Source organism: Amblyomma mixtum, chromosome 6, assembly GCF_055824585.1.
Source record: "Amblyomma mixtum isolate Tamu chromosome 6, ASM5582458v1, whole genome shotgun sequence".
Lineage (NCBI taxonomy): Eukaryota > Metazoa > Arthropoda > Arachnida > Ixodida > Ixodidae > Amblyomma > Amblyomma mixtum.
Window position 1 is genome coordinate 84,250,160 of NC_143017.1, and position 26,576 is coordinate 84,276,735.

Below are 26,576 nucleotides of genomic sequence, written 5' to 3' on the forward strand. Positions count from 1 at the left end.
GACCGGCCATTCCGTCCGCTGCTTTGATCGCGGTCATATCACATCACTTTGTTTCACGGGGGCTACCTATGAACACTTGCTCATTCATGGGGCGCCATCCGCTACTACTGGGGTGGCGGCCGCCCGGAAGAACTCATTTCCACGGCCAGGCAAAGCCCTCACCATGATGAAGTTTTCGGGCATCCTTTCCCTCTCTCTTTGTTCTTCTCTTCTTATTAGCTCGAGTTGCTTTGTCTTCGACGCCCATCTTCCTTCCACGCGTGACAATGAGCAGCGTTGGTCGGCCCTGCAGGCGAGAAGCGTGAACGCGCTGAAATACAGCGGCATGGACCCGACGAAGAATGATTGCATCCTGCGGTCGGTTTGGGGCGACTACTAAAGGTGCCGAGCAACAACGTCGGCAGATGAACAAAAGGACAAGCGAGCCTTCTCAGTAGGGCTGCTACGGGTTCATCCTTACTTGGGAGCTCCGAAAACATGCTTTCAGACCAAATGGTATTTAATAATTCGAATTATATTTCCGTTCTTGCCCTGGGAAACGCATATGAATATGCCCATAACCCATAGATGGGTTTTATAGCGAAAAGTCTACTTCACGATAAAACCTGCAAAAGCCAGGCCATCGCTGAGATCTTCACCTCGAATTCATAAATATTGCCGCAACTGAGATTTGAACCTGCGGCGGCAGGAACGGGTAAGCTTCGTTGGCTACTGCATGAAAGCAGTATGCTACCGCAGCAACAAAAAAGCCTCTTGTAAATTTGCAACACAGTCTCGCGCTTTGCATTGTAAATCGTCGTCTTCCTTAACTTTATCTGCGGCGGGAACAGATCAGATCAACTCAGCCTCGATCAGAGTTTAGCATGAGTGTAATATCGTCGCCACACGCGCCGATGACCCAGCAAAGCAAAATCATGAGCCCATTAGGCTGAACAGATGCTTTCACTCGGTTTAACTAAATTACAACTCTGCCATTTTTCCCTTTTCTGATAGTACTATGTCTCTTGCACGGTTCAGCCATATCCTCTTCACTCCATCCACAATAAGAAAACGTTTCTACATTTTTCTGTATGTTGAAAACCTCATTCTAAAAAGCCTATTCTAAAAAAAGAAACTGTTCCACAGCAGAAAGAGATGCATGCAGACAGCAGGGGTAAGCGAATAGCATGACCTAATGCAGAGATTTTTTTAGCGCACCAATGCGGAAGTTTTCACTAACGAAGTTCGCTGCTAATGTCCGGAAGTACGAAGTCTTAATGCAAGAAAATTACGTTAGGCTGGTGTTTTTGCCTTATAGCGGAAGCGAACGTTGTGCACATTCGTACATGCCTTGTTTCTTGGCCCCAATTTTCTTGGCTTCACTTTTAGCCTCACAATGCGATTTCGTGCAGACTAGACGAAAGTATTCAGTTTTAAATTTGCTGGCGCTTTCTTCGCTGCAGTCGAGGTACTCTCGAAATGTTTCTTAAGTTGATGCGGCTTAATCATTAAAACATGCTATAATAATGGACTATAGAAGACGTGCTTATTTCTCCATTAATGTCACCGAAAAAAAAAATATTAGTGCCGCAAATTGATTGCGTCCTGTGTTTTTTAAGCACAATCACCAGGCGTCAGACATGCAGTGTGGTCCAAGTCACGTAGCTCTGTTCTTGCAGACTGTTTTTAGCAGGCTTCAGTCACCGAAATCATGGAATGGAAAGCTATTATTTGAATATTTCATATTTCTGGTTCGAATAGATAAAACTGAGTATCGTGATTATTAATAAAGTTATTTGAATACTTTTCGTTTTGATTATTACCACAAATTAAAAGTAAAACACTTCCTCTGCTATTCTTAGTTTCCGTTAGTGATGGATTCTTTCATGCGAATGGCACAACGAGCTCCTCATTCCCCTTGCCCTCTCCACTGATATATTAGTTATGATGGCCACGTATTCAATGAAGTGCAGCTAAAAGCAGTCTCTCCTCCAATGTTGCTCATAAATAGAAAGTGAGATCTGCAAATATGCAGATCTTCTCGTTATTGCTAAAGGAAGTGACTAAATGTTTTTCTCTCTTCTGAATGCGAGAAAATATACTGTTTTCTTTTTCGAGCATAACGTGGTTGCCATGGTCATAACGCGTTTGAATAGAAGTCGGTACATATCCAGCGCCAGAAAGGCTTTTTCACTAACATTTTGTATCGTTTGCGTTCAGGCAGAGTGCTTACCAAATTTAGTGTTGTGTTCCCACGTGCGGCGGTATTTCAGTGCGTAGCACTTCTAGCCGCAATCAGATTTCGCCAATGGGAGTCGGAAGCAAGGGCCGTCTTTCAAAACATAACCGAAATTTCCATAGATTCCGAGGCCGCTTAGCACCACTACCTAAAGGATGTGGCGACGCGGCCACGCGTCATATTGTTTCCACAGTCATCGACCGAACGGTTACTCTGGCGTGGAGCCTTTGGCATGGCTCGATCCCCGATAATGAGCGCCTTCATGCGCTGGCCCGAGACCTCTCCTCTCGGACACCGGACGATTAGGCACCCACACCCGAAAGACCACATCGGTCTTTTCTACATATCATCAAATCACCAAATTCTACGAACACAGTCGCATGGCATCGCCACCACTCCCCAGTATCTTGTCGCGCTACAATCACAGAGGGGCTGCTTCATTACACCCTACCAACTATCATGCTTTCACTTCAGCTAACTTCCTTATTGTAAAATCTGTTCCGTGCCCAAATTCACACGTTTACGCGAAAGCGTATAGTGTTGATTCGGTCGAAAAGCTTGGCTTTGTTTATTGGGGTTTAACGTCCCAAAGAGACTCAGGCTATGAGTGACGCCGTAGTGAAGGGCTACAGAAATTTCCAACACCTGGGGCTCTTTAACACGCACTGAAATCACACTGTACATGGGCGTCTAGAACATCGCCTCCATCGAAATTGGACACCTGAACCGCGCCGTTAGGAAAGGGAGGAAGGTGGGAGTGAAAGAAGGAAGAGAGAAAGAGGTGCCGTAGTGGAGGTGTCCGGAATAATTTCGACCACTTCGGGATCTTTAACGTGCACTGAGATCGCACAGCACACGGGCGCTTCTTGCGTTCCGCCTCCATCGAAACGAGGCCGCCGCGGTCGGGTTCGAAATTAGACAGCCACCGTCAGAGTCAAACATGGCGCTCTACTGCTGACCTGAAAGCCGGGTGTTCGAAATTAGCCACCGTCAGGATCAAACACCCGGCTATCAGGTCAGCAGTCGAGCGCCATGACCAGTCAGCCACAGCGGCGGCGTGGCCGAGACGCTGTCGGCGTCTATGGTGTTCCCTGGACTCCCTGGCAGCGCTAGAAGACGCTGCCGCGTTCCACTCAAAGGCGAAGCTTAAGCTTCTTCCAAACTTTTCCACTACCTTTGGGAATGTCGCCGAGAGGCAGTACCCCCGATCCCCAGTCCCAATCATTCTTCCTAGAAGGCTGCTTTATGGAGCGCTCAGCCCACCGGACAGCAATGGCTGGTGGATCGGGCTTTATAAGAAAGCTCTAGCCCGCGGACTCCTGGACCAGAAGGGGACCAGCTTGGAAGCATATTTTAAGGCAGAAGCCTTTAATACCACATCGTTGTAAGCAGGAGATGTCGACAGAAATGTCACGCTTTTCAATTGGTCGAAATGGTCGTGACGTCATAGTGCGGGAATTTCAAACCGGGCCAGTTGTACTTTGGCTAGTAACCATGCGGAAGAGGAAGAGGACGGAGCTGTGCTGACGTGTCTCGCATGGGCTCCCGCCTCGAAGCCACTTTTCGGCAGAAAGCGTCAGCCTTCGGGCTCGAATATTTTGGACGACATCCGGGCCATTGTCCAGTGCCTGCTGAAGCCGGATTTTGCCAATCTACGGACACCTGGGCATATTGCCGGCTGACTGCCGGCCTAGCCATCGAGCTCGACCTAGCTCGTTACCTCTCCGCCGGGAACTGAGCTCCCAGGGACCTGCAAAGATGGAGTACGCCGTGGAAGGCGAGAAAATATCAGCGTCGGAGCTCGAGGACGGAAAATGGGAAACCATTCTTCGGTACCGCGACCGACAACGAGGCCTGAAGAATAAAGGGCCCGCATCAACCGACGACGAGCCTGCGCAGGGGCACCGCCAAGGCAAGTCTAATTCCAATTTTCCATCGCGAAAGAACGGGAAAAAGCTACTTGCACTCAGCAAGAAAGCACTTCTCCCGCGCTTACCGACCGATGACTACAAAATCGTCTGCCGACCACAAGGTTGGAATCTGAGGGACTTTGCGCCCGGACTACTACTCTTCTGCGCCTGCGAGGTGTCCAGGCTGCCGTATGATACGGTGAAGAATGAAGACATTATCAGAGTCAATACGGCCAACAACACCTTCACGCTATGCACGCCCGATCGTCAACGGGCGACTGCATACGCCAAGATTGAAAAACTGAACCTCCAAGGTAAAACCTACAACGTTACGTCGTACGTGGCGGCGCCCGAAGACTCGGTAAAAGGGGTCATTTACAACGCCTACGCGGGAGACTCGCCCGAAGCGGTTCGCCAAGGCTTCGGAAACAGAAACGAAGGAATAGAAGTTGTGGATGCCAGAAGGATCGGACAGTCCAGAACAATACAAATCACCTTTTTTGGAAAGAAGCTACCCAGCCAAGTAATCTATCAGTGCGGCGTCTTTCGGGTCCACCCCTTCAGGGAGCAACATGAAGTATGCTACAACTGCAGGAGGGTAGGACACCGGGCCGACGTCTGCTACAAACCTACAACGAACCTTTGCCGCCGCTGCGGAGAAAATCACTCGCCTCCACCTGAGGGAGAACAGCCAACCTGCCAACCCGTCTGCATCGTCTGCAACGGGGGCCACAACACAGGCAGCCGGAACTGCAAATTCCGGTTGATCACCAAGAACAAACAAGGAACGCCCCATGGCAACCAGGCACCCAAGCAAGGGGACAACGACTCATCACTCCACGGACACCAATCTAGGCCCAGGCAGAAGGAACAGGGTGCTACCGGAAAAGGAGGCAGCCACAGCCGGAACAACTCCAGCTCCTTCCCGCCCCTGGGGAACCCTGCAGGGAACGACAAGAGAAGCTCGAGCCGCGGACGCAGCGATAGCCGCTCCAATAAAAAGGTGAGCTGGCCAGCAGAGGCCTCCCAATCTATTGACGCTCGAGAGAAGAAGTTTCAGATCCAACTACAATCCCGAGACAGAGAAATTGCCAGCCTTAAAAAAGAGTTGGCTGACATTAAACGCCTGTTACAAGCGCATCAGGTACAGAATGCCACTGCGGCTAGAACGCCACCCACCGCGTCCCAGGCTTCGACCAATAATGCGATGGAAACGGACGCCATTTGCCACACTCCCTCCACCGCGTCCCAGTCTTCGGCCCATAACGCGACGGACACAGACGCCAGAATAGCAACTAAAAGACCGCTTCCTACAAAAGAAGGCGAGGAATCCAAAAGAAAGGCCGAGGCTTCGGAAGCCGACACCCCGCAGCCGTCGAAAGCGCCTACCAAACTCAGGGCAGACATCAATACTCTGTCAGAGAGAACTAGCGCTATATCAACAGAACAAGCAACCTTCCAAGGCCTCGTTACTACCAAATTTGCTGAGATAGATATTCGTTTTGCAACACTAGAGGGACAGGTATCCCAAATAGCCACCTGCATGCAGCAAATAATGGATAGGCTTACAACTATCGAGGCCCGCCTACCCCCCATCTTGGATCTGTCCACGACGCCACAACCATCTATAACCCAACATGGCACCACACCAAAAATTTGAAATTTGGCAGTGGAACTGCAGAGGCTTCCGCCGAAAGCGGGCCCACTTGCAGCTCCACATCCAACAAGCACCGTCTGTTCCAACCCCAGACGTGATTGCATTGCAAGAAGCTAGCGGCAGGGCTACACTGCCAGGCTATAAAGCATATCTGCCACCTCATTATGATACTAGTAACGCAGCCGGCTCCTTCACAGCCACTCTGGTGCATAGAAATATCACCGCAATTCAACATTTTATAAATGATTCGGAAGAAGATTACACCCTACTTGAAATAGTACCAAGGCAAAAAGGACAAAGGCAATGGACTCCCACACTTGTTGATAAACACAGTAAAGCTGGCTGCTAGGGCTCAACTAATAATTGTGGGAGACTTCAACGCTCAACACCCAGCATGGGGATATACCAAAGCAACTCCGAAAGGGAACCTGCTCTGGCAAATCATACAGTCACTAGGGCTCACAACGCTAAACAACCCGAGCGACCACACACGCATGGGTAACAGTGTATGTGTAGACACATCTCCAGACTTATCCCTCTCTAAAAACGTCAAGGACGCAAAGTGGGTCAACACCGGGCAAAACCTTGGTAGTGATCACTTCATCCTTAGCATCACCTTCCCCACGACAAAACTTAAAAACAAAGCAAAAGAAATACGAACCACGGATTGGGACAAGTTCAGGCAACTTCGCGACAAAACAGCTCCAAAGGAGATCTCTAACCTTAGCGACTGGGTTATCTCCCTGAATGAGGATGTCAGCTCCACTAGCGTTGTGGTGCCAGTTGAGAAGGAGGAGCAGATTGCAGACTCAAAACTGTTACACCTGTGGCAGGCACAAAAAGGCCTCCAAAAACGTTGGAAGAAGCAAAAACACAACAAGCGACTACGCAAAAAGATCGCTGAAATCTAGAGGCGAATCGAGGAACATACACTTACTCTCCAAAAACAACAATGGAACCAAATATGTGAAAGCGTCAATGGGCAGCTCGGAAATAAGAAGACATGGCATCTTCTAAGACACCTGCTCGACCCAGAACAAACACGTCCCGTGCAACAAAGTCAACTGTACAGACTCATACATAAATATGAGGGTACAACTGAAGACCTAATCAAAGAGCTAGCAGAACGTTATCTAAACACGGATGATGGTACCACTCAACCAGACTACCGGGGGACTCCAAATCCAAATTTAGACGCAGACATCACAGACGCAGAGGTCTGGTACGCAATTGGAAAACTGCGGACAACATCTGCGGCGGGACCAGACAAAGTAACAAATAAGACTCTCAGGAACTGAGACGCAACGTCGATCGCGGCGGTTACAGACCTTATGAACAAATACTGGCATGCAGGCAACATACCACCAGAGTGGAAACACGCGAAAATCACTTTTATTCCTAAAGCGGGTAAGAAACTCAGCACTGAGAATCTACGCCCAATTTCATTAACATCATGCCTAGGCAAACTCATGGAGCATGTCATCCTCAATAGGCTCCAAAACTATGCGGAGGACATGAACCTCCTACCTGAAACAATGTTAGGATTCAGGGCCCAACTATCTACCCAGGACATACTCTTGCAGCTTAACAAGGACATAATTGAAGCTGACGAGGGAACAGGAACGAAAGCAATATTGGGTTTAGACCTTGTTAAAACTTTCGACAACGTCACCCACAAAGCCATTTTGACAAACTTGTCAGAAATCAACCCCGGAGAAAGGACGTACAACTACATCCGATCCTTCCTCACTAACAGAACAGCAGTGATAACGGTCGGAACAATAGAGTCTGCCCCAATCACACTAGGAAGTAAAGGAACGCCACAGGGCTCCGTCCTGTCCCCTTTCCTTTTTAACCTCTCTCTCATCAAAATTCCCCCCAAACTGGCACAAATACCAGACCTACATCACACGTTCTATGCAGATGACATCACACTTTGGGTAACCAAAGGATGCGAAGGCTACATAGAAGACACACTCCAAGCAGCAGTGGACATCATTGAGGCATGCGCATGGGAATCCGGCCTCACTTGTTCTGAGCAAAAATCTGAACTCTTCGTGATCCGTCGTAAACAAAGAGCTAGGCGTACCACGACATCCCCCCCGCAAATAAACGTCTATGTTAATGGACGATCTGTCAAAGAGGTACAGACCATGAGAATACTGGGGTTGTATTTACAAACGAATGGAAAAAATACTGACACACTCACTAAGCTAAAACGCACGGTAGAAGCGACGGCGCGATTAATCCGCCGCATAGCTAACCGCAGACAAGGGGTGAGGGAAAAAGATTTATGCCGACTAGTGCAGGCCTTTGCGCTAAGCAGGATACTCTATGCCACCCCTTATCTCAAATTTTCGAAAGCAGAAAAGGACAAATTGGATAGTATGATACGGCAGGCCTATAAGGCTGCGTTAGGACTCCCACTAAATGCCTCAACCGAAAGGCTTATGAGGTTAGGAATACATAACACCTACAATGAACTGAAAGAAGCCCATTTAATGGCTCAAACAGCGCGATTAGCCAATTCCAGAACTGGCAGGAGTATTCTTACCAGGCTCGGAATTAACTTTCAACCTACGAATAACGATGCTAAAGTAGACTTACCCCGCGACTATAGGACGGCCCTACTAATCAAACCACTCCCCAAAAACATGCACCCCGTACACCATGAGGGTAGAAGACAAGCAAGAGCCAAAGCCTTACATAACAAATACAGACAGTGCGCTGGAACACTTTATGTAGATGCGGCAGAATACAAAAATACCAATGCCTTTGCAATTGTGGTTGTGAACGAGAATGGTGACCACATCGTCTCGGCGACAATCAAAACGAAATCCTCTGAAACGGCAGAAGAGGCGGCTATAGCCCTCGCCCTAGCGCATACCCAAGGGAGCATCATCTTCAGCGATTCCAAAATGGGTATCAATAATTTCGCTAAAGGGCGAATTACAAACATCTCCCTTAGAATCCTTAACGTAACCAAATTCTCACCAAATTATTCCCAATTGATATGGGTCCCAGCCCATTCGGGGAATCCGGGGAACGAGGCAGCCCACAATAAAGCCCGAGGTTTCGTCGACCGGGCAGTGGATGAGTCTGGCTCCCTGAATTTCACGAAGGACTCCATGATCACATATCATGATCTCACCAATCATTTTAAACTAGAGAGGAGAATTTTCCCCCCTCCAGACAAAAGACTTACTAAAGAACAAGAGGTTACGTGGCGTCGTCTACAGACGAGATCGATACGCACCCCATCACTCCTCGCGCACATTTATCCAGATCTTTACAACCCAAACTGCAAACACTGTGGCCAACGTGCTACCTACGATCACATCCTGTGGGACTGCAAAATAGAGCCACCTCCGGGTGATCTAGTTACAGCTCCTTCTCTCGAGCGGTGGGAGACCGTGCTGGCTAGCTCTGACCCCAGAACGCAAGTTTGGGCGGTGGAGTGGGCTGACAAAGTCGTCGAGGGCTATGTACTCTCGACCACTTAACGCGACCTCTTGCCAAGCTCTTCCCGGCGAATAAAATGTTTTACAATCAAACTAGTAACCATGCAACCAATTAAAGAGATGACATAGTGATGCTCCAAGTAAGTGGGATTGAGTGTAGTTAATTAGTTAATTATCCAATTTGCCTAATTACCTTTTTAAGTCAGACCAGATAAATAAATAAGACCGAGTAGGAAATTTGTCGAGTTGAGGAATCGAACAAAGGTCTCTATAGTGCGAGTCGAGCATGCGGATAGCCCTCCAAGGACTGTCCTTTGCCCTTTAAGGGCAACCCCCTAAGGGTTGCCTCGTGCCACGTAAGGGGAGGCAGGGTCTGCCCCCTCTGCAGTGCATGACAAGAAATGTTTCAACCACCACCACCGCTAACCACTCCGCCATGCCAGCTCGATGGTTTGGAATGAACAAAGACGCGTCTAGTGAATACAGTGTCTTCACTCCATCTTCACTCCCGAGGACTCCCGTCCTCTTCCCTTCCCTTACGGCGAGGTTCAGGTGTTCACCGAGATATGCCAGACAGATGCATTTCCTTTCCTCAAAACCCAATTTACCGACGAGCAAGGGGTAGAGCCCAACGGGCGATGGCGTTCTGTGGACTGCCTGGCAGCGTTGCAAGACGCTTCGCGTTGCAGTCTTGTTTCCATCCGCCTCTCTTTTTTCTAAGAAAAGGAAAGGCGCATATTTTGTTCACTTTGTCGTTGGACACCTAAAGCGCACTATTAACGCCCGCAGCCTTGTATTTTTATGTTTCAGTCTGCGTTCGGGGCGTACTTGAGGCGTCCTCCGAAAAGGCAATTAGCTATGCGGCTTTCTTTTTCACAAAACCGAGAGAAATTTTACACCGCTAATTAGACCTCCAGCGCACAACAAAAGCCGACTAAAAGCTTGGTAATAATTTCAGTCGGCATTCGTGGCGCGATTGCGGAGCCCCTTTCCTTTCTCAAAACCAATAGAGGTCTTACACTTTCTCTCTTTCTTCTTTCACTCTCACCTTCCTCCCTTCTCTTACGGCGCATTTCAGGTGTCCACCGAGATATACTACGCCATTTCCTTTCCTAAACAAAAACAATTTACTTACACCACAAATAAGATTAGTCTGGAGAGAATGTGAAATTTATTTCGAGCAAACCACCTCTGCTCTCTCTCTCTGGCTATCATTGGCTAAGCAGGCTCATTGGCTAAGACATCGCTTCGTGTGTCTGAGCCAATGAGAAGGCGGAGCGACCTCATGGAACGCTTGCATAACCAAGCTAAGCCGAGCTAACCCGCAGCCATTAATTCGTGCTCGGGCAGCGAAGCAGACGTGTTCCGATTCCCTCGGGACGGGGAACGCCGCCATCAATGCATAGGCGCAATACTTCGTGAGAAGTTCGAGAAGTTCACTCCTTCCATGCCTCCAAGGTGAGTAGCACCACCCATTTGTTTCTTGCTTTTAATGAGACATGGAAAAAGATAATTATGAGCTGCTTTGCCTGTCGTCTAAGTTGCATGGGAGTAAAGATGATCAAGCACTTAGTAAATGTCAGTGAAAATTACCCGTGCGTTACATAAGCGTTCGAACGCAAGTGGCACCGCGCATACTCTCAAAATATTTCGCGTCAAGAGTTTGTTCGCAAAATGTTTTTGCGTGAACACGAATTAAGATATTCTCACGTTCTTTGTCTTCAGGCACCCAAAGCAAGCACAGCAACGGGTACTCGAAAAGTTTTTAGCGGATAGTCTGTACGCGCAGCGCTCGTAAAATTCATGGTAAGTCTACGTTAAACCCAGCAGTACACATATTATTTTCGAATGTTGAAGATCGATGGTGAAATTTGGCTGAACCGCACCTTCAGAATTTTTGGCTGCATCATCGGTGTGCATTATAAAGCAATTCTGTACCACTGTAACGCGGCATGACACCACGGGCACTGCTGGCGCCGCCGGGCTGGCAAACGCGGTGCGAGCGCGGAAGGCACGCTAAAAGTGGCACATCTCCGTCTAATGACATTACAGCAGCAGCACTAGGGCCTTGTTTGTAGACGTGGGCATGAGGCGCCTCAAACGCTTGAAAGCATCACTCAGACGCCGACATTTTATTTAATGGGGGATTAAAGTGCCAAAGCGACTAGGGCTATATGCATGAAGGGATTCTGAAATTTCGACCAGCTGCGGTTCTTTAATGTGCACTCACATCGCACAGCACACGGGCGCCTTTTGCATTCCATCTCCATCGAAACCCGCACGCCGCATACATTTCCGCGTTTCATGCAGCATACACTTATTATTCGCGGTCTCGCTCGCGGCATTATTTTGAATCGCGCCATATGTTTCGAATCGCGATTTTTGTCCTGCCTCCTCCTCTGAAAAAGGAAATAAAAGGAATTGAATTGAATTGAATTGAATGTTATCTGTGGAAACGCTCTATATTTGATCGCTGCCTCAGCGTCGGCTTATTTTAGAGCGCAGCTCTTTGGCGCCCGTTTCTGCGTTTCGCGGCGTCGCCGCTGCCGTAGTTGCCACCGTTTTCCGTTGTAACCAGCAGTGGAGTAGCGCTTTAAGCTGCGAAACCAACGGAGAGGGAGCTCGGAAAGCAGAAGGAAGGCGCATAACTTCCATCTTGGAACTGTGGACACCTCAATCTTTCTTCAAGCTACGTGGCGGTAGTCAACGTTACTAGAACCAATTGGTTCTATTAACGTTGGCGGTAGTGACAGATGTGCGCTGCATGCGTTGGCATTGACAACGTTGTGCGAGAAACGCGGCGTTGTAGCCATTGGCCGTCGGCGTTCATTGTGTTCATTAGCGCTGGTGTTGACAACGTTTTACGCTCCGATCATATCAAGGCGAAAGCCTTTAATGCCTCATACTGTCGTGACCAAGACGTGTTAGCAAATGCGTCCGCGTTTCAGATGCATGCCTTATATGGGAATATGCCAATCTATAGCCAATCGATACTTAATCGGGTGCAATCTAAAGACATCGGAACATGATATAAAGTGATTTCATGATTATATCATTGTACTTAATGACTAATTAGTAATTAGTAGTAGTTAAGAACTGGGACTGTGAACTGTGCCTGTACTTTAACACTAATTATTAAGTTTACTTATTAAGGTCACATTAACTATCACTAGCCATACATTAACTAGTACCACGAAATCTGCAACTCATGCCTACCTATCATTAACCTTCCTTAATAGACGTTTCTAGACGTTCCATAGATATTGTGTCGAACATTCTAGAGAGTTCCATCACTTAACAGGTGAGTGACAGGACATCATGGATGGCATTAGAGCATTGGTAAAGACGAATTAGTCGAATTAACCTTTCTAGTCAGACAACATTAATAAAATGAACAATGGGAAAGACCAATTAGTCGAATTAACCTTTCTAGTCAGACATTAATAAATAAAACCGAGTAGGAAATTGGTAGAGTTGGGGAATCGAACCGGGGTCTCCGACCACTCCGCCATGCCAGCTCGATGGTTTGAAATGAACAAAGGCGCGTCTAGCTGATACGCCGTCTTCGATCACTCCCATCTTTCTCCCTTGCCTTACGGCGAGGTCCAGGTGTCCACCAAGATATGCGACAGAGATACATTTCGTTTCCTCAAAAACCAGTTTACCGTCGAGGAAGGCATAGAGCCGAATGGGCGGTGGCGTTCTGTGTACTTCCTGGCAGCGTTGCAAGACGCTGTCGCATTCCATTCTTACAGGGGACGCTTAATTATCTTAACCACACATCAGTGAGACGAGTAGCAACACTGCGCTTAAGGCTTTCGCCTCACCGCACTTTAGGTCAGCAAAGTGCCCCCTTGAATTTTTAAGGAAAGGAAGTGCGCATAACTGGCTCCCTGCGTCAGTGGACGTCTGAATCGTGCTTATAGGTAAGTAGATGGTAGAGAACTCTTTTATTACGCCCAAAAACAAGAGTCCAGTCTAAGGACCGTTTACGCTGGCTTAGAGGTCGATGGGGATCCGGCCTCCGCCGCGCGCTGCATAAGCCGGCGTTGGTCTGCTGGCTCGGAAGTACGCAGGACAGACTCCCACCTCTCTGGGGTGTTCGAGTTGTTTGTGTTGTAGTGTGTAGTACAAGTCCACGCCTGGATTAAGGAATGTGGGCTGCAGGCACAAACAACGTTGTGTCAGAAACGCGGTGCCGAAGCCATATGTCGTCGGCGGCCATAGGCCATGGGCGTTCATTGTGTTCATCGGCATTAGCGTTGATAACGTTTTACAAATTATGCATGTCTTCTTGCTTTGCGTCGGAAGAGAATTAAGCCCTTTTATAAGATTGACTTGGGTGACGCTCGCTGCCTGCTGAGGCAGGTTAGATGTCCCGCACGCGAAAGAATGCACGAAGCTTAAAGAAAGCCCGCATGTATTGTTTATTTTTATCAGGAATTTGCAATCGTACACAAATGCGCTCGTGTCATTAAAGAAAAAGATTTGTTATGTTGGGCAAACTGAGAACGCAAACAGACAAATGCACCTGGGGATGGGTGCGTTTGGGCTTGGGCGTCCGGGAAAAATGGTGCGAACAGGTTGAGCAGCTGGAGCAAGCGCTGCCCCGGATGCGGAGCTGGTTACGAGGGTCAACGGCGACGCCGCGAAACGCAGTAACGGGTGGTGAAAAACTTATTTGAAGGCACAAAAATCAGCAGCAACCAGCAGCAGCAGCAGCACAACCAGCAGCAGCCATCAGCAGCCATCTGGCTGCTGCTGGTTGTGGCCTCGAGGCTGTGCCTAGTCTGGACGTCCTCTGCCCAGGTCATCAGCCGAAGTTGGAGATTTGGCTCGGTGCTGGACAAAGCAGCCTCCCACTGCTGCGGACTGTTTGGGTACCAAGAGGCAGGGGCAATTGTGCTGGGCAGGAGAATAGGATATGAGCATAGTCAGCTCTTGGGCTGTCACACAAGCGGCCGGCCAGCTCCTCCGCGGTGGAGGACGGCACGCGTGAAGAGGTGAGAACGGTGTGCCCTGAAGGTGATGCCACATGCGTTGGTGGTGCTGGGAAAGGAATTTGGGCGAAGGGGGCAATGTGAGACGAGAGCGGCGGTAGTGTAAAGTAATATCATGGAACGTAAGGAGCTCGTCGAGCGTATCCATTCCAGGCGGGTCCGGGCTTGCTTGGTTGGTCGAATTGCGAGCGATATAATTAGCCCCCTCGTTGGCAGGATGGGCCGCGTGAGTGGACACCCAAATGACTTCGATTTTGGTCTCTGAACGTCAGATGCCGATGGCCCGGGTTGCCATCCGTCCAAACGCGAGCTGTAGACCGCAGGCTTGGAGCCACTGAAAATATATTCCGCGGATGTCTGCTTGACGGCATGGGCAAGAGCTGCCTCCTCGGCATCTACAGAGGTCGAAGTGCAGAATGAGGCAGTAAGAGTGGGTTGGAGAGAGTTGTCAGTGACTGCAAGGGTGTGGGCTGGGTAGCGGCTTTACGAGGCGGCATCCACATAAGCCATGGCAGGTTTCCGTCCATACTGATGCCATAGCGTGGAGGCTCGCGCTCCTCTGTGGGAGGGGTGGTGTTCAGGACGCGTGTTATTAGGAAGGTGTTGAACGATTAGGAGGGAGGAGAAGCGAGAACTGATGAGCAGTGTGAGGTGGGAAGGAGGATAAGAGGGTAGACCTTAAGGGTGGAGAGAAGTGCGTGACCCGGGGGGGGGGGGGGGGTGCGGGAGAGACGGTGGAGCTGGAGCTGCGCCATACGATGGGCCTCCTTCAGCTCCGTAAGGGAGTTGTGGACACCCATGGCCAATAGCGGAGCCGTCGAGGTAGATCTTGGAAGGAATAGGGCCGGCTTATACGCCTAGCGAATGTGGCTGTGGACCTTGTCCTCCTCGGTTCGAGAAAGGTAGAGGTAAGGAAGTGAATAGGTGAAGAGGCTTAGAACTGAGGCTTGGACGAAGCAGCGGAGGTCGTGTTTGCGCATGCCATGGTGGCGGTTGGCAATGCGGCTTATGAGGCACGCTGTGGATTGCAGTGTGTGTAAGTCGAGTGATGGGAGCGGTGCGCTTGCCGTTAGACTGAACAAATAGTGCTATTATGCGGAGGGCAGAGACAAGCGGAATAAGTGTTTCATCCAGTAGGCGGTGAGAGGAGAAGGCGAAATGGGGGCCACCCCTGGAGGCAGCTGGTACGAAACCTCTGATTTGGACGGGGAACAGCTCAACCCGATAGCCCGCCTGAGTCAAAACCGCGTCCACACCCTCCTGGAGAGCGGCCTCCATCCACATCGCCAAGATTGCCGGTGGTCACCAAGAGGGTGATGTCATCGGCGTAGAAAGCATAAGATAGCAAGGGTGGAAGAGCGGGCTAGTTGGTAGTTCATCTTGAGGAAAAAACACAGCGCACTCCTAAGACACGGACAGCGCACTCCGTGTCTTAGGAGTGCGCTGTGTTTTTTCCTCAAGCATAAGATACAGCTGGAGTAGTGCGCAGAGCACGAGCCAGTGGGAAGAGGGTTATGTTGAAGAGAAGCGGGGACAAGATAGAACTTTCGGGTACCCTTGTTACCAAGGGAGAAAGAAGAAGAAAATGAGTGTATGAGATTTCGGCTTTGTGGTGTGGGAGAAAAGCGGTGTTGTATGCATGGACACGGGGTCCGACATGGAGGGAGGAAAGCTGAAGCATGATAGCCGGGGTGGACAATTGGGGACGAAAGTCGGAGTCCGGATACATGTCGTGGTCATCCAGATAAGTCTGCGGGCGGGACAGGGTGACGTGCTCGAGCAGCTTTTCGAGACAGGAGGTGAGAGAGATGGGGCGGATGTGTTCTAGACCAATAGATTTGCCGGGTTTGGAGATGGGTCCACGTGGAGAGAGGAGTGCCAGCCTGCCAGTGTGTATTGGTAAGGTTGGTAAAGAGTTCGAGGGAAGGGCTATCTAGATTTCGGAGTGCTTTGTTATTGATGCTGTCAGCCCCCGTGGCAGAGGTGGTGCGGAGCTTGAATAGCGCCGCACGAGCCTCGGCCACGGGGGCTGACAGCATCAATAACAAAGCACTCCGAAATCTAGATAGCCCTTCCCTCGAACCCTTTACCAACCTTACCAATACACATTGGCAGGCTGGCACTCCTCGCGCAGGGAGATGGCCGCATCAAAATCGGGGTTGGCGGAGCCGGAGTAGTTGGGAAGATGAGCAGGGTAGTCGTTGTATAGGTAGCGGTTCCTGAGAGCTACTAGGAAGTCAGTATCAGGGAGTGGGGCGTAGTGAAGAAAGTGGGAGATATCCTTATCCTGTCTCCCTTAACCGGCATTCCGGGCCTCTCCTCGCCACCTGCCGCTGTCCCAAAGACCCCGCCCCTGACAACCTAGAGCTGGGCACGGATGCCTCCCTTTTAGTGGCGCACGAGGAACTGCTGTCCATTATTTAAGACGGAAAAAAGATCACAGCAGGGGTCCGGGCCACCCTTGTGTCCTGGGGTCTCCGCCAGGAACGCTAATGCCCAGCACTTCTTTCCCTGCGCCATCCGTGACAGGGAGCGCTTCCCCTGACAAAGGTGGCTTCCTGGAGAGACGCTAGCGGGTCGAGCGAACTTTTTCATTATGCATGCTCGAATGTAATGTCCCTGGCCTTCTGAAAAACCGGTTACCGCCGGCCACGTCCCCCAGCGGCTACCCGAAATGACGGCGCCCAACATGTCACCAGCCACCCTTCCTACCCAGGCGATTACTGCGACGAAGCGCTGTGTATCACTCCGCCATCTAACGCGCTACATGCTGACTCATGGACCCTTAAATAAGGAATAAGTCAATGTCTAATTTACATTCAAATATTTCTGGGTATCCTTATACCACTCGTGGCGAAATTGTACAGCGGTTAGAAGAGGCGCTAGAGCCCTACGATGAAAGCCGGTGCCCATGGTGGTGCTCATAGAACTCACTCTGCTTTTGCCCATTAGCCTTTTAATTGGAATGTCACCTATCACAGTACGCAGTTGGAACATAAGGATAGATAGGTTTTGATGAAGCCACCATGTTATTCGACTTAGGTGACCGACCTGCCTCCTAGGCTGCTTCTCTGTGAATTTGTTTCAGAATGTTCGCCCAGGTTCCACGGCCACTCCGCCTCGGGCGATAAGACTCTCTGAAATTTTTTGTGACCTTTAGTTTAACGAGCTCATGACTTTAGCGAATGTGTTTATAAAGGGCAATCTGCGGAAGTAACCTAGCGTGGCGTAGTGGTTATTGATTCTATCCGGACAGAAAGTATTAGTTCGCGCTATATATGTCGTTGCTCACTCGCCACAATCGTACATTCTTAGTAAAACTTGAGTTTTTCTCCAAAATTTCACCAGCGCTGCGACTAGGAACAAGAACAGAGAAGGAAGACAAGGACAAGCGCTACTAACAACTGAAAGTTTATTTGAAAAAACAGAGATTATATGCACACAACTGACAACCCAAAGCGCCTGCGCTTCCCGCAAAAGCACGCAAAAGAAAGTTAAGAATCTAGATACAAAATTTCACACTCATGTAAGTGTACAGATGGTGTGCTAACGCACGTGTCGCTGTTCTTGTGAATGTGATAAGCTTCACGCAACTCCCTAGTCAGCCGATCTGGATGTCTGAATTTAATCTTAGCCCTCTTAAGCAGTGGAAAGCATGCTTTTTTATTAGACACACCGGGTTTGTTCAGATGACAATCTCTGTAATGAAGGGACAGATTTGATGAAAGAGCACCATTCAAAGAGCTTTTATGCTGACGTAAGCGTGTATTTATGAATTTACCGGTTTGCCCAATGTAATTCTTGCCGCATTTAAAAGGTATGTCATATACCACTCCCTCTGTTTTTCTCGGATGGAGTGCTGTGCAAAAAGTGCTCTTCTAGTCAGTGTTATTTGCATGTTGTTGACATGACACTAATCTTTCGCACGATAGAAAACCTGCAGTAGTCAGATTCAACCTTTTCTCTACAAGCTATACATGAGAACGTCATATAACCGCATATCTTCGTCGGCCGAGGTCGTGCGACTTTGCATGTTACGACATCAAGCGGTAGTTTCTCGTGAGTCGTGAATCCGAAGACACCGATTAACATCGTCGTAGCGGCAGCGATTCCAGGCGTGATCGATTTAACCGCAGCGTGTATGGTGAAGGTGCTCGCTAGGTTTGTGGAGGTTGTAGATTACAATGACACGAACATCGACGCAAAGAGCACGGGTTAACGCCGCACAGCGTCAGCGACTGGACAAGCTACAGAGCTGCCGGGAATTGTCGAGAAGGTACACCGCGATGACAGCCATGTGTGTGCTAGGCTCAGCCCCACATTTAATAAGGCGAAATGAGTCATACTGTCGTGACCAATACGTGTTAGCAAATTTGTCCGCGTTTCAGATTGGTCGAAATGGTCGTGACGTCACTGCGCCCGAATTTGCGACGCCTCCAAGCTGGGAACTTCGTAAACCCGGTCTGGGCCTATTATGTTCATAGAGATAAAGAAAACGATAAGTGCAAGCACTGTGGTGCGAGAGAGACCCTCGACCACATAATCTGGGAATGCGCTAGCTGGGGTTAACGAAAACATAAATTGTAGACAAACCTGGGAAGCCCTGCTGCGGAGGGAGACCGCTGCTTCACAGCAAGAAGCCATCCGCCTGGCGGAAGAAGCCGTGAGGAATCAAGACCTCTTCGCCTGCTTCTAATCGCGGAGGTCTCGGGGCCCCCGTCCCCAAGGCCTGCGTGCCGGGGACGTGGAGCAGGGGGCTTCCTAATCTGGCGGAAAACAAAGTTATCATCATCATCATCATCATTTTGACGGGTGTCCATCGAAATATGTGAGACAGTTGCTGCGCAATTTCCTTTCCTCAAATACAATTTTCATTTTCTTCCTTATGGCCCCTCTTTCTCTTTCTTCTTTCACTCCACTTTCTCCCTTCCTGTACGATGCGGTTCTGGTGTCCACAGAGATGACAGAGAAGTACAGAACTGCGTGCCTAGCAGTTCTGTTGTTGTTCACATCGTAGAATGGCTTATACCCACACAGAGGGATGGCTTCCAGTCTCTATTCGAGCGCGGAGACATTTGCGCTAATTGGTTACCTGCGCTAGTGGTGCTCGACGGAAGCTATAATTGGCAGGTAAAGAGTATCGCTGGTCATAAGGCATTTAATGAGAGCGTAGAGTGCCACCAAACACCTCTCCAAAATTGCGATGCTGAAGCCAGCGTCGAAGGTGTCATAGGAGTCGGTTTCATCACTGGTTTGGATATCCGCGTCTTGTAGTCGACGAAGGGGCGACGCTTTTTGTAGCCTGAGCTACACTGGCCACCGTGTGGCCGTTTCGCGTGCTCTCTTGCTTGACCATATTGCGCATGCGCGAGGAGAAAGTGACGACACTACGCACAGCTGACGTGCCTCGTAGCGCGCGCTCGTCGCTGCGGGCTACCCACCATGCCACCCTGGCAGGTGGCAGTTAATGATTGATCGCGAGAATTAGCTCACCGTTGTCAGTGCTAACGCATACATCCCACATCTCTCCCTCATCACCACTCGTACCTATAAGCGGGATTCAGGCGCCCACTCACCCAATTTCAGCAATCTGCATGGAAGTTTATAAGTTCTCGCTTGGAGTTTCCTTCTCAAGAATAAATGGCATCGAGTTTGCTCTGTCGCAGCATATTATAACGTAATGCCTCCACGTTCATCATACTGTCAATGAGAGCTCTCAAGCAGAAAACGTCGTGTGTAGTCTTATGAGCGTAGTTGGCATGGGGCGGGATATGAATTTTCTTCGATTGGTTTCTCTCATAGGCCAGAACAAAAGTGCAGAATTTACAGCTCTCCGGAAGCTTCGGCAGGTGTCCGGAAGTCCTAAGCTTCGGTCGCAAACGAGATGACTATTTGAGCTATTGAATGGCCTGGGCTTCTTCACAATACAAAACAAGCCACATTGCATGGGTAGAAACAAGTCTGCTGGACTGTACGCTGAGCGGCAATGCCGTGTGTGTCCACTCGTTCACCCGTCCGTTGTCCTGTTGTGCTACTGGTCCCGGGTATGAACCATCAAGCCCAAATTTCAACACACTCATTGCGAGCAAATGTCCCGTGATTTTCGCCCTCATGCGAGGCGAAGTTGCAACGAAGGGTGCACAGCACCCACAACGATATTGAAATTGTACAGGCCCACTAAAATAAGATGAGAACACAGGGCACTCCCCAAAGAGCACCCAGTGCCTGCGATCCCCTTGGACCACTTGTCTCCAGAGTTCGTGGGTGTAAAAGACACAGTGTAAATTTCCCTTGGTATTTTGGCTCTTTAAATGGCGTGAATTGATGTAATTTATTTCAGAAATAAAAAACTGTGTTTCTATGAATCCTCTGCGATTCGTGTGATTTGTCACACCACATATAATGCATCCAATACTTCAGGATTCCTGTAACTTGCTCGGAACCAACGAGTTTTTTTCTCTTTTAGCGGTGTTGTTCACAGGTGAACATCAAAAAGTCCATACTATGTAGGGATTGCTTGTGTGGAACATTGGGTTGCATATACGGGATATTTCGGCCCATACGTTGAACTCCCTGCCTTCTTTTCATGGCTTAGTCCTTGTTTATTATTGTTTCTACAGCCGCCGCGGCAAGTCGGAGGCAAGTCGGAGTCGGAGCTGCTCATCCAAAAGACGCGGGTTCGATCCCAGCGGTGGCAGTCGGATTTTGATGGAGGTGAACATGTAGAGAGACCCCTGCTGTGTGATGACAGTGCACGTTAAAGAATAACAGATAGCCGAAATTTGCAGAGGCCTTTAGTACGGCGTCCCTCATAGCCTCATAGACTTTAAATCCTCATTAAAAAATGTGTCTTGCTATTTATTTACATTAGTGTGGTGGGTAAGCCGGTGTTTTGGCCTCGTCAAGAGGCATGCCGTATAAACGTGGTTCTGCTCTGCTCCTCGGGCTATGAACTGCTGGGGGGTTTTGTGCCTGCGACGCCGTGGCCGGGGTCTTCAGGAGCAACATTGTTATGAATGCGCAAGCATTATAAGGCTCATAAAGTGGAAAATCTGGCGTTGTCATAGTTGTTCACACCAGACGGTCCGGAAACCCACGTCAAGACCGCCACGTACAGTACCACAAAGTGCGACTGAACCCTACAGCGGCGGCTGCGTTTCGATGAAGGGGAAAAGGAAAAGGCGCATGTGTGCTGTGCGATATCAGTGCACGTTAAAGATCCGCTGGCGCTCGAAATTATTCCAGACCCGAACTCTTTCCACCACTCAGCTTCTACCTTACTTGGGCCCGTTTGCCCAGAGCGGAGAATCGCACGCTACCCTAGACCGCGTCCTCTTCGGCCGCCCTGCCACTCCTACCCCGCAGGGACATTATATTGGAACTAAAAAATTACCGACGATTACGTTACTTCCTAATGCGAAATTTGAGCGCAGCAAATAAGCTGTTTCACCTTTTCGATAGTGAGTCAACCCCAGCTGCGGAGTTGGTTTCAGGGACAACGCCGCCGATGCCGACACAAACAATATGATACCCTCGCTTCCGCAGCGCTAAGAACCAGGTCTAGCCGTGGGAAGGTGGTCACGTATTCGTCGACGTGCCGGGGCCTACGTGAAATAACCGGCGCGTCGGCAACTGAAGAGCACCCTATCCGCCACACAAGAACAGGGGGGGGGGGGGGGGGGGACCCTTTCCTCCTCTTTCTGCATGGCGGCGACGGTGTTCTATGCAGTCACGTTATCTTGACTCTCTAGCGGCGTCAGCGGCATCCAGCGGTATCAGTCGGTCGCTGCTAGCGCTGGGGGGATTAAAGGGGGGCGGAGCTGGTTACGAGGCCGACGACGACGCGAAACCCAGGAACGGACGCCAAAGAGCTGCGCTCTAAAAAAAAATTATTCGTCTGCCCTTTGTCTTCGACGTCTCGATATTGCACTGAGGCTGAAAGGTCATTTATTCCACCCTTCACGGCCAAGTTCATGTTCTCTCCTGAATATCACGAATAATACCTAGTAAAGAATACACGAAGAAAAGAACGTTTGTCCCAAAAGTGCACGTGTGACGCGTTACATGTGGCGTGCCGTCCCGCCCGCAGGAAGCCCGGCCGCTGGCATGGAAGACAGCGATGGGTCTAATTGCTCAAGCGTTCCGGAGTTCAAAGAATACCAAGACGTCGTTTTACCGGGAATATACGCTTAAGAGCAAGGGACCTGGCGGCTGACAGCAGCTGAGCTCCGCAATACAGGGCCACCTTGAAGGAGACCGCAAGCCCGAAAGCACAGGTATTGTTCGCCTTTGCATTGTCGCCGCGCAGCTTCCGTAGAAAGACTGCTTGAGTTGCCCATATTTTCCGCTAGCTCATGGAGGAAATAGGGCGGCTGATTTAGAAGAACGTCAATTTGGGCTAGATGGTGCATTATTTGAGACAGAAATGGTAATAGCGCTGCAATAAGACGTACACGTCAGTCTTTCTTGTGTACGTCTTATTGCAGCGCTATTACCATTTCTGTCTCAAATAGGGCGGCTGAGGCGTTATAAATGCCCTAGAGCTCAAACCATGCACTAAGCAATAAGCAGTTGTTAGGCAAGTTAGTTCACGGCCACGGAAAAATTGGTTGCGCAAAAAAATTAGGAACTTAGGATAGGCGCACCGAGATCGTCTCCCGTCTTTGCCTTAGTTATGAATGTTTTTCGAAGCGAAATGTTTACTAGGCATGTCCGCAAGTTTCGCAGACTCCGTTGCTTTGACCTTCAGCGACCTTCAGCTGCTCCGGAACTGCGCCGAAACCAATGAAGGGCGGGAGCTTCGATAGCAAAAAAAAGCCGCATAACTGCCTCTCTGAGACAGTGGACACCTCAGTCGCGGTTTAAGGTGCGTGGCGGTAGTAGCAGATGTGCACTGCGTACGATGTCATCGACAACGTTGTGGCAGAAAAGCGGCACTGAAATTGTATTCCGTCCGCGAACATTATTTTCTTTGGCGTTAACGACGTTCTACATCCTGATTATTTTGAGCAAAGGAACGGCTCATAATTTGCCGCCTGGGTCAGTGGACGCGTTAATCGCGCTTTGTGGTTCACGGCAGTGCTGAGAAAGAAGTATCGGCTGCATGCGTTAGAGTAGAGCATGTTATGGCATACACAAGGCACTGCACGAATAGGCCACAGCGTTCATAGGGTGAGCAATCCCTTCCGACCAACTATTAATATAACTGCCAACTTCCAGCGTGGGGAGGATTGACACGCTGCCAATGCAGTGTCCGGAACACACTCAAGGTTACAGACGCTAAGCCAAGTGCAGTTGCCCAATACACCACCGCTTTCGCAGTCTAACCCGCTTCAACAGCAGTAAAACCGCAGCTACTCTTGCGCAACGTATATTTCAGTTGCCTAGGTAATGAGCTGGAGGAAACAACGTGTTAATATTTCATTACTGATAGTATGCTGTCACGATTAAGATAGAGTTCTGGCGCGATTAGCACGAGCTGCTGCACGCACGACTTGCTCTCATAGGCACATTGCTGCGGGTTTCGTCTGATTCTCACGCCTGCTTCGTATTTCTTACACACTGACGAGCGTACCGCATCCATGGGTAATGTCCCGTAAATGTTCTATTTCCAGACTGCAGAAAGACCTGAAGTCAGAGGCGGTTGCACGCAGTCGGCTCTCTCCTCAAGAATGACATGAAAAAGTTCATTCGTATGTTATGAGTAAGTTCTTAGATGATAACACGTATGCAAGTTTCTAATGCAGAGTATCGCTATTTTGTTAGGACCAACCTAGCCTTCGGGCACTTTGTTTTCAGTCCGCGTTGAACCCTCTGACACATGCAACCATTTTTCTTGGTCGCTTTCGAAAATTCGCTCTCCACTCCTTTTATATATAGGACGAAAATATGACGTGCCATCTGAAACCCTATCCTATGATGCTGCCACCAAGGTCTTACACTTGGAATAGATGGGCTTGCTTCCGAGACTCGCTCTTTTACCGAGCGGAGTGAAATCTTAAGATAACGTTTTTGTTTTCCTGAGCATCCTGGCCGTAAAACATTGAACGAGGGCTGCTTGAAAGTTTTGTGATAGTAACAGCGATCAGTGTACTTTTAGAACTACGTGAACAGTAAATGTCCTTGTCGCCGCACCGGAGAGCCCTGTGTTTGTTACGCATAGTACTGCCGGCTGTTGATGTGCGGCACGTATCGCTTAACAAGTGTATGGAAAGGGTGTGCATGACACATTCCTCCAGCTGTCGCTGTGGTGCAACTGTTTTCTTTCTGAGGAAACCAGGTTAGCAGGTTCTGGAGCGCACTAGAGCATAACTTCCATGCCGCCAGGCTTGGAAAAAGAAGATTTAGCTTTTGTATAATGTGCATTGCCTTGCTGGACTGCGATTGCTTTTGTGTTCACACATGCAGGAACTGTGTTAGTTTAGTGTATATGATGTCCCTCTCCTGCGACGGCCTCGAATGTGAGGCTAGCATTATGTTAAAATAAATAAATATGACTGCAAAGATATAGTGTTGCCAAAACAGCGAACAGTATAATTTGCTTCAATTTTAATACAGGCGTGCTTCCAGGGCCACTCTTCATTGTACAAGAAAGCGCGTACCTGCAGAAAATATTCCTTCCACGATTTATAAAAATTTCTTTTTGATATCTCCGAGTGTACGGTTACTTTATCTGCGATTTTGGCTGTGTAAACAGTGATGAAATTTATCACTTTTAAAAACTACTTTGCGAGCGTGGATACACAGGGAACCAGGGATACGATTGCAGTGTTCGTAATGTCAGTAAGTGGCAGCCATGAATAATTTCATATTCCGCAACGAGAAAAAGAGGATCGCAGTGCTCTGAAAATTTTTTGGCGACTACAGGTCTCGAGATCAGTGATCCACGCATATGTACTCGAAACAAAACTATTTTCACTCGAAGCCCTCGCTACATTTATGACGTCAACTCCCATCGATGCAGCGGCGTTGCTTTCGCGCACGTTTCGCGCGTACACTAATTCATGATGACCCTGTTTACTTTTAGACGACAAGTTTGCAAGTTTGGCGCTTCCTAGGCGATACTAGGATCATCAGTAAGCTTAGGCCTAATAATATCTACGAAATCCATTGAACCTTAAGCGTACAACGCAGCAGTATACTTGCGAAACTCTTCGAACAAAAAAAGTCGACCGAAGTACTTTTCGGACAAAAAAGTCGACCAAAGAACTTAATTCTGCTTACGTGTCAGGAAGCACAAGCCCGCGCGCTCACTTCGTGAAGACAGTTCGTGCCCTGACTCAACTTATAACCCGGTGCCACGCAGCTGGCAATTCTACCTCTGCATAGCACTACATAGCTTCCGCAGCGAAGCTGCCGCACCCCCTTCTGATCTGTGCGCGAACTTCGTGAAGTCAGCCGGCGCCCTACCGCGACCCGCGCTCCGCTCCCCCACCAGCTTCCGCAACATGTTTCATTCATATACGCCGACTGTTTGAACAAGGTCACCGCCAATCTCATATTCGTCGATCCCGGGACTCAGCACACCAATCCGGACGCAGTGGTTCAGTGGTTGAACAAGGTCACCGTCAATCTCATATTCGTGGATTCCTGGGACTCGGCATACTAATCCGGACGCAGTGGTTCAGTGGTTGAAAAGGGTCGCCGTCAATCTCATATTCGTCGATCCCTGGGACTCAGCACACCAATCCGGACGCAGTGGTTCAGTGGTTGAACAAGGCCAGCGTCAATCTCATATTCGTTGAACCCTGGGACTCAGCACACCAATCCGGACGCAGTGATTCAGTGGTTGAACAAGGTCACCGTCAATCTCATATTCGTTGATCCCTGGGACTCGGCACACCAATCCGGACGCAGTGGTTCAGTGGTTGAACAAGGTCACCGTCAATCTCATATTGGTTGATCCCTGGGACTCGGCACACCAATCCGGACGCAGTGGTTCAGTGGTTGAACAAGGTCACCGTCAATCTCATATTGGTTGATCCCTGGGACTCAGCACACTAATCCGGACGCAGTGGTTCAGTGGTTGAACAAGGTCGCCGTCAATCTCATATTCTTCGGTCCCTGGGACTCAGCACACTAATCCGGACGCAGTGGTTCAGTGGTTGAAAAGGGTCGCCGTCAATCTCGTATTCGTCGATCCCTGGGACTCAGCACACCAATCCGGACGCAGTGGTTCAGTGGTTGAACAAGGCCACCGTCAATCTCATATTCGTTGAACCCTGGGACTCAGCACACCAATCCGGACGCAGTGATTCAGTGGTTGAACAAGGTCACCGTCAATCTCATATTCGTTGATCCGTGGGACTCGGCACACCAATCCGGACGCAG

General features: G+C 49.4%; 1 long non-coding RNA gene across 1 annotated transcript; it reads left to right on the plus strand.

Moving 5' to 3' along the window:
• Positions 1–10,661: 10,661 nt before the first annotated feature.
• Positions 10,662–22,695, plus strand: LOC149339579 (uncharacterized). Its single transcript, XR_016283531.1, has 3 exons — positions 10,662–10,704; positions 20,867–20,960; positions 22,336–22,695. It is a non-coding gene; the product is annotated as an uncharacterized LOC149339579 (long non-coding RNA).
• The last annotated feature ends 3,881 nt before the right edge of the window (positions 22,696–26,576 follow it).